The sequence below is a fragment of the Rutidosis leptorrhynchoides genome, chromosome 6 (genome assembly GCF_046630445.1).
Source record: "Rutidosis leptorrhynchoides isolate AG116_Rl617_1_P2 chromosome 6, CSIRO_AGI_Rlap_v1, whole genome shotgun sequence".
NCBI lineage: Eukaryota > Viridiplantae > Streptophyta > Magnoliopsida > Asterales > Asteraceae > Rutidosis > Rutidosis leptorrhynchoides.
The window spans coordinates 350,365,001-350,374,703 of NC_092338.1; positions in this window are offsets into that span (position 1 = coordinate 350,365,001).

Below are 9,703 nucleotides of genomic sequence, written 5' to 3' on the forward strand. Positions count from 1 at the left end.
GGATGGGTGACCTCCTGGGAAAGTGCTTCTCGTGTGTGGTCGCCAAGAAAAAGCCGTGCGCCTGCGGGCAAAGCGGACAATATTGTGGTCATGTTAAGCTGGGGTGTTACAAATTACTGCTATTACTGCTGTACGTATTTGATCCTGTTTCTCCTTCTGTTTATTTGGTTCTAGCCGTTAAATGACAGCTCAAAATGCTGCAGTCCAATTCTTTATTTGTTTCTGTTTTAACGACAAGTTGATGAGATGTTAATGATGGTATTATGGCTGTACGTATTTGATCCTGTTTCTCCTTCTGTTTATCTGGTTCTAACCGTTAAATGACAGCTCAAAATGCTGCAGTCCACTTCTTTATTTGTTTCTGTTTTAACGACAAGTTGATGAGATGTTAATTATGGTATTATGGAGAGAACGAAGGAAGAAGATGAACAATAACTTTTCTTCCTGCGACAACACTTTCGTTTCTATCTCTAATCTATTTCTAATAATGATGATAGAAGATAAATGAGTATCGATGTACAGAAAATCACAATGTGGATGATGATAAACGAAGATGATGTTGTGAAGATGGTATTACGGTGAATCTGTGATACACGATGATCACCAAGATGATGATGGGAAAAGAATAATGATACTGTGATGATTGTGAATAGATCACGATGATGATCCAATGAAAAGATGACGATGGTTACGGTAGTGATGATGGTGTCCATAAGAAGATGATAACGGTAATTCATGATTTATGAGGACAACGATGTCTTGAATGATCATGAAGTTAGATGAAGATGATGTTATTCATGATAATGGTGATGTAAAATATAAACGAAGATGATTATAAAGAGTAAGCACGATGAGAAGATGATGATTTTTGATGATGATGAATAGTTCTGGGTGTTGTTGGAGAGGAAGAAGAAACATAAATTTGGGTTAATTAAATTTAATCTTTAAATTAAAGCAGAAATGAAATAACAGAGGAATGGTATGGGAGTGTGCTTGGGAAACTTAAGGTCTTGTGTTCGAATCTTGGCTACTACATTCCTTTTCTAATTTAACAATAGAAGTTGCTGCACATTGTGAAAGCTTCGGCCTGTTGGGCTTATTAATAAATTCAACTAGGCCATTATCTAGAGCGGGCTTCTTAATCGAGTGGGTTTTTGATTTGGGCTTTATATATCAACATGTTTAAACAAAAACGTGGGCTTTAAATCCGTAAATGAAGATGCAGTGCATTGGTTGAGCGTGTTGGTGTTACTTGAGAGGTCTCGGGTTCGAGCCCTGTTTGAGGCTTTTTCTTTTTAGAAACCCTTTTTGAAGGTAGTTTTCATTTTTTAAAATTGATATTATTATTATTATTATTATTATTATTATTATTATTATTATTATTATTATTATTATTATTATTATTATTATTATTATTATTATTATTATTATTATTATTATTATTATGGTTATTTTTTTTGAACACTTATTATTACAAATACAAGTATTATTATAAAGCCTATCATTTATTATTATTATGATTATAATTACGACTAGGATTATTATTATTATTATTATTATTATTATTATTTTTATTATTATTATTATTATTATTATTATTATTATTATTATTATTATTATTATTATTATTATTATTATTATTATTATTATTATTATTATTATTATGAAAATATTACAAGTTATTATTATTAGTATCACTTTTGTAACTATTATTATTATTATTATTATTATTATTATTATTATTATTATTATTATTATTATTATTATTATTATTATTATTATTAAACATAAGTATCATTGTTAACAATATCATCATTAATAAAGCTATTATTATTATTATTAGTAAATTATTATTATCAGGATTATCATTTTAAACAAATAAATATTTGGTACATAAAATATACTTATTACATATACTATAATTATATTAATATTTCACATAACTATATATATCAAACTCATTAACATTATACTTACATATAACAAACTATTGATTTTAGATATCACACTAAACATATATGTATATATATAGATATTTTAAAATAACTAAATGAATAAATAATAATTATTTTAAAGTAATTTATATATAAGTTAAGATATAATAAATATAAATGAAGTATATTTTTAATAAAATTTAGTATAAAATTTATGTAAACTACAAACACTTAAATAATATATAGGTAATAAAGGAAATTATGTGATTCCCATTATATGTTTTAATATATATACAATTGATATAGGTTCGTGAATCTAAGGCCAACCCTGCATTGTTCAGTTGTTAAATGCCGTCATATGTATTTTTACTACAAAATACAGTAGGTGAGTTTCATTTTCCTTTTTACCCTTTTATATTTTTGGGCTGAGAATACATGCAAAATTTTTATAAATGTTTTACGAAATAGACACAAGTAATCGAAACTACATTATATGGTTGAATGATCGAAGCCGAATATGCCCCTTTTGCTTGGTAACCTAAGAATTAGTAAACCGATCTACTAATTGATGCGAATCCTAAAGATAGATCTATGGGCCCGACGAACCCCATCCAAAGTACCGGATGCTTTAGTACTTCGATGTTGTTTTTATCATGTCCGAAGAGTTTCCCGGAATGATAGGGGATATTCTTATATGCATCTTGTTAATGTCGGTTACCAGGTGTTCAATCCATATGAATGATATTTTGTCTCTATGCATGGGACGTATATTTATGAGAACTGGAAATGAAATTCTTGTGGTCTATTAAAATGATAAAAATAAATATTTATGATAAACTAATGAACTCACCAACCTTTTGGTTGACACTTTAAAACATGTTTATTCTCAGGTACAAAAGAAATCTTTCGCTGTGCATTTGCTCATCTTAGAGATATTACTTGGAGTCATTCATGACATATTTCAAAAGATGTTGCATTCGAGTCATTGCGTTCATCAAGATTATTATTAAGTCAATTATAGTTAGATATATTATGAAATGGTATGCCGGCCGTCAACTTTCGATGTAATGAAAGATTGTCTTTTCAAAAAAAAACGAATGCAATGTTTGTAAAATGTATCATATAGAGGTCAAGTACCTCGCGATGTAATCAACTGTTGTGAATCGTTTATAATCGATATGGACTTCGTCCGGATGGATTAGGACGGGTCACTACAGTTGGTATCAGAGCGGTGGTCTTAGCGAACCAGCTCTTGCATTAGTGTGTCTAACTGATAGTCGTTAGGATGCATTAGTGAGTCTGGACTTCGACCGTGTTTGCATGTCAAAAGTTTTGCTTATCGTTTTTGTCGAAAATCATCTGCTTGTCATCCTTAGGAAATTACCTGCTCATTATTCTTAGTCTAGACAAGTTTTACTGCATTGACTGCATGAATAGTGTATAGACAAAATTCATATCTTAGCGTATCTGACAATTCATATCTTAGCGTATATGTTACTGTAGACCTTGCCTGATACCTCTCGTAAATTTTTCCGTAATTTAAGGGATCCTGGTTCTATATATATCTATGCATATTATGCATTGAGAATACATCCAACTATCAATTGCTGTCACTAAACACTTCATACTAAAAATCTTTTCTGTGATCGCGTAAGATGGCCTCTACGAATCGACCACGTTCCTCTAACTCCGAAGACAGCGTGACAGGAGCACACCAACTAATTAACTACCGTGATTACTGGATAAAATGGGGGTGGGTTCGCGACATACTCACCCTATGGAGAAGGGAAGAAGGTACTCCATATCATGAACCGAATTTACCACCTAACCTTGGAGTACTCGACCCGCTCACCGGCGAACCTGTTCGCAACACCCTTTATACCCTTTTTGCAAGAATTTTTCATCTCGAGGCTACCATTAACGGAACTAGAGAAGATATCCGACCTCTACCTCACACTGATAACCAACCAGGGTTAGTAGAAGAAGTTAAAGAACTCCGAGATCGAGTGTTAACTTTAGAGAGCACGGTACACAATTTTCAAGCACCAGCAACATCACCAACACCAGTAACATCGCCAGCCTCAGCACCAATAGCACTAGTACCACCAACAACAACATCCGCGTCACCAGCTTCAACATCTCATTCTGTACCTCGAGTATAATCATCGTTCTACATGACGTTCTACATCATTTATCTTCGTTCGACATAGCGATTATGTAATCTCTAATGTTTTAGAGATTATATATTCTTGTTCTAATGGTAAATCAAATGAGTTTAATATCATATTGACTCATTAAATCCATGATTACATCTGAAGAAAATATATATGTATATATGTTTTCATAAAGGTTGTAATTACAAATTCTTTTGTACAAACTGTTAATGGTGAAAATATTTTAACGGGTAGGTAATACCCGAGGAATATTTAGATTTCACATTAATAAGTTACACTGTACATTCTTCGAATTTGATTCAACGATCATTTACTATCCTATTTACAACCACTGATATACGTATCCGTTCACCAAAGAATAACTATTTTCATTCAAATTCAATTTCATATTTGGATTTTGACCTATCAGAATCCAACAAGTGGCATAATGAAGAAATAATGGACACAATAAAAATTGATTAGAAACAGACTAATTAACAATATGAAATTTTGTTAAGAAACCACACTAACAAGATCCTAGCTAACTGTTTCTAGCTAACTGTTAATTCTGTATCACATGTTATTTTATCGCAATTTATTTTTCGCAATTTAATTATCGCAATTTATTTATCGCAGTTTATTTATCGCAATTTATAGTCTCGCAATTTTATTTATCATCATTTAATTTCTGTTATTTACTTTATGTATTTTATTTATCGTTATTTAATTTCTGTATTTATTTTACGCACTTTAAATATCGGGACACGTATACAAGGTTTTGACATATCATATCGACGCATTTATATATATTATTTGGAATAACCATAACACTCTATATGCAGTAATGATCGAGTTCTCTATACAGGGTTGAGGTTGATTCTACAATAATATATATACTTTGAGTTGTGATCGAGTCTGAGACATGTACACGGGTCACGATACGTATTAATTAATTTGAATATTATATATTAAATTATATATGAATTATTGGACTGTTAACTGTGAAATATCGACTGTGGACTAATGACATTGGACAATTAAAATGAATTAAAATATTGATTATAACATATGAAACAAAACATTTCTTCAAGTTTGCCACTTGATTTCATCTTAAACCTCATTTGTATCTCGACGATTACAATCTGCGTTCAAACCTTTCATGATTCTTGAAAACACCTCAATCGAGAGGATGAACCAACCACACTTCATCTACAGAAAGAAAAGATTGATGCGTATAGTTATGCACCTGAAAACTCTCGAAAACTGAATAAACGTTTAACGCGTAGCTGTGCTAATTCCTTTAGCGTTATTATTACTTAAAATAACTTTGCAATCTCTTTCCAAATTAGCCAATTTTGTCATAGCTCCAACAAGTCAACTTCGATTTTACGTTCGAAACAACCTTATTATAACCTTGATATATATGCATGCTCTTTTATTGTTACCGGGGAACCTTTTACATTACATCATATTACCAGCAGACGTACCAGTAACCTCGTTGCTCCTTGGCTTAAATCTCTTCGACAAATCACTATATTTATCTATTGAAGTCTCATCATGTACTCATCTGCATCTTGTAACAAGAATTGCCATACCAATTACCGGGAATCAGCAAATTTGTATTGTGAGTCTCGCAACGTTTCCATATCAACAGTTATATGTATCCATATGACATTTATCTCTTAGAACTATGATCATCCATTCTGAAATTCTGAAAAACACCCAGTCTGTGAATTAATACTCTGAATTTTGAAAAGTTGAATGAAGCAACAAAAACCGTAAACAACCTCAACAGCCAAAAGTTGACGATAAAGAATTGTATGTTGGCAAAGCTCAGAAAAAGTTTGAAACTGAAAAAAAAAAAAAACTGATTGAGCAAACTACGAAGGAGTCTCTGAAAAAATCACAAGGACTAAACTTGTACATTAAGAATTCGGATGATCCTGTTTCTGATGAAATCTTTAGCGAATACCTTGCTTCTGATTCCAAACTCTTGCGAACAAATTTTCTTCACTATCCTTCGATATTAGAAATTCCAAGATATCATCGTATCTTTCATTATAAATATCCTCCACATTCCTGAAGATATTTTCATAACTATTCTTATCTGAAATCATTAATCTCTTCGTGCCATCAGTGTTACATCATATAGAAACTGTTAGTTTCTATATTCTATAAACTTTCGAGCTTAAAATATGAATGTTATTGAAGTAATGTTGGGAACTGATGCATGAGTTAGTATAATATAATGACACTTGATCAACGTGATTATATTACAGTAAGTCATGCTGAGTTTCTAGTGGAACGTGATGATTCACAGATCTTAACGTTATCATGTGCCATGTTACATAACTCTTTCATTCTGCTTAACTTCTGAACATATCAAGAAAGTATATTCTTGATAGTTCTATTCTCAGCGATTCTGGTAATTTGACAAATCAAATCGTGCGATTACGTTCTTTCTTATTTAGAATATAAAGTTCATTCGAAGTTACATACTTACGAATTCTGGACCATTACTCGCTTTACCAGAGGTCGGGAAGAGAATAAAAAGGCAAAGAGCTCCAAAATATAAGAGAAAATATAAAGCCCAATAACAACACCGAGGTCACTAACCGTGGATATTAATACGAATAGCAATATAAAGACACGGTATAATTAAGAATAGTATCATCCAAAGTAATAGTAGAAGTAAACAGATTTTCCTGGTGGAAGATTGAAAAGAAGGATGACAGAAATGATAATTAGAAAAATATCAAGGATTAGAACAGGATTAAGCATTTTCACGATCTTTTGGATATATGAACTAAGAAAGAAAGTATAGGAATGATGAGAATAATGGAACGGAAGAGTTTAATTTATAATGGAAATATCAGACAGAGTAATCAAGGCATATCACCGTATTTAATTATAGAGATCTTAATTTCCTTATTCGCTGAAGAATCAAATCTTTTAGATTTCGAAGATTTTCTTTAAATCCCTTGAATTCTGGAATTCAACCAAGACAACGACAAAAGTTAAGACACACCTTATTTTCTAAATTCAACCATGACTAGTAAAAAGTTATGATGAAACTTATCTTTCTCATTTCACTATTAAGTGATAGCTTCACTCGTACTCTTCGAATAATCGAATTATTTTATCTTTATTACTCAATGATGATAAAACTCTATTTATCAACTCATATTCGTCATGAAAACATTTTTATTGTTAGCCATGACCACCTCACTCAAATTTCGGGACGAAATTTCTTTAACGGGTAGGTACTGTGACGACCCGGGAATTTCCGACTAAATTTAAACTTAATCTTTATATAAGCTCGACATGATAAGCGAAGTCTGTAATGTTGAGTCTAGAAAATTTTGAACTGTTTTCATGAATTCATTTGACCTTCGACTATTCCGACGATTCATGAACAACTGTTTCTATATATATATATATATATATATATATATATATATATATATATATATATATATATATATATATATATATATATATATATATATATATATATATTTGTTTCATTATCTGAATGGAAATAAGTTCAAGCTAATAGTTTGTCTCCAAATTAATATTTAATTCTTTGACTTCTCAATGACAAACGAATAAGTCAAAATCGGTTACAATGTAATGATTATCAAATCCATAATTTTACAACTAAGTTAGTAGACATACCTACTTCACTTTCCAAACCCAAACTTCACACAAATATGTAATTCTTTTAACATAAAGTGATCTTTCACTTTTATAATAAAAAGGATTACTAGTACTGTTATAATGTTTATAGGTTAAAATATTTAATAGGCTCATAAGAATTAATGATTCTAAATGTCATATTATTATTATAAATTAATGGTGTCGGTAGATAACAACAAGTAACATTCACAAGTTGGAAACATGATTGAAATGAAACAAGATAAGGTTGGCAACTTGTTTTTTTTTTTCTTTTTCTTCTTCTTATTGTTTGCTCGACATGATATATGCATACCTAAATGCATCATATTTCCATCCCATGCACTATCTTTTCTTATATATAATATACATAAACACATGCATATTATAGGAGAACAACTGTCATCAACTAAATTACCTTATATGCTTACACGATTAATAGTATCAATTATTAGTGCTTTATGATATATTATATATAACCACATACATATAGCTTATAGATTAGATATAACCAACCTTACACTACCCTCTTACCTTCGTGCAAGTATCACCATAAACCTCACAACCCTCATCCACCGGGAACCACCACCATTTATGGCAATCTCCATCACTGCTATCATTCGAACCATATTGTGGTTGCTACTGTACAGTTTGTAGTTCAAACCAAACACCCAAGAACACAAGCACTAACCGGTTCTTTTCTCTGGTTTAGTTCAACTCACGACAACAACCATCATTTCGCGTCTCTGTTGTAATCACCCAAACAAAAACCATCGAAATCATTAAAACTACAGCTGCTATTCTTCCTGTTTGAACCTCACCACTCGTCACTTCAGCTTCTATTGTGACGTTTCTGTTTCAACCATCGTAAAAATCACCCAAAAATGCCACCAATTACTGCTATTACTGTTGTATGTATTTGATCCTATTTCTCCTTCTGTTTATCTGGTTCTAACCGTTAAATGACAGCTCAAAATGCTGCAATCCACTTCTTTATTTGTTTCTGTTTTAACGACGAGTTGATGAGATGTTAATGATGGTGTTATGGAGAGAACGAAGGAAGAAGATGAACAATAACTTTTCTTCCTGCGACAACACTTTCATTTCTATCTCTAATCTATTTCTGATAATGATGATAGAAGATAAACGAGTATCGATGTACATAAAATCACGATGTGGATGATGATAAACGAAGATGATGTTGTGAAGATGGTATTACGGTGAATCTGTGATACACGATGATCACCAAGATGATGATGGGAAAAGAATAACGATACTGTGATGATTGTGAATATATCACGATGATGATCCAATGAAAAGATGACGATGGTTACGGTAGTGATGATGGTGTCCATAAGAAGATGATAATGGTAATTCATGATTTATGAGGACAACGATGTCATGAATGATCATGAAGTTAGATGAAGATGATGTTATTCATGATAATGGTGATGTAAAATATAAACGAAGATGATTATAAAGAGTAAGCACTATGAGAAGATGATGATTTTTGATGATGATGAATAGTTCTGGGTGTTGTTGGAGAGGAAGAAGAAACATAAATTTCGGTTAATTAAATTTAATCTCTAAATTAAAGCAGAAATGAAATAACAGAGGAATGGTATGGGAGTGTGCTTGGGAAACTTAAGGTCTTGTGTTCGAATCTTGGCTACTACATTCCTTTTTCTAATTTAACAATAGAAGTTGCTGCACATTGTGAAAGCTTCGGCCGGTTGGGCTTATTAATAAATTGAACTAGGCCATTATCTAGAGCGGGCTTCTTAATCGAGTGGGTTTTCGATTTGGGCTTTATATATCAACATGTTTAAACAAAAACGTGGGCTTTAAATCCGTAAATGAAGATGCAGTGCATTGGTTGAGCGTGTTGGTGTTACTTGAGAGGTCTCGGGTTCGAGCCCTGTTTGAGGCTTTTTCTTTTTA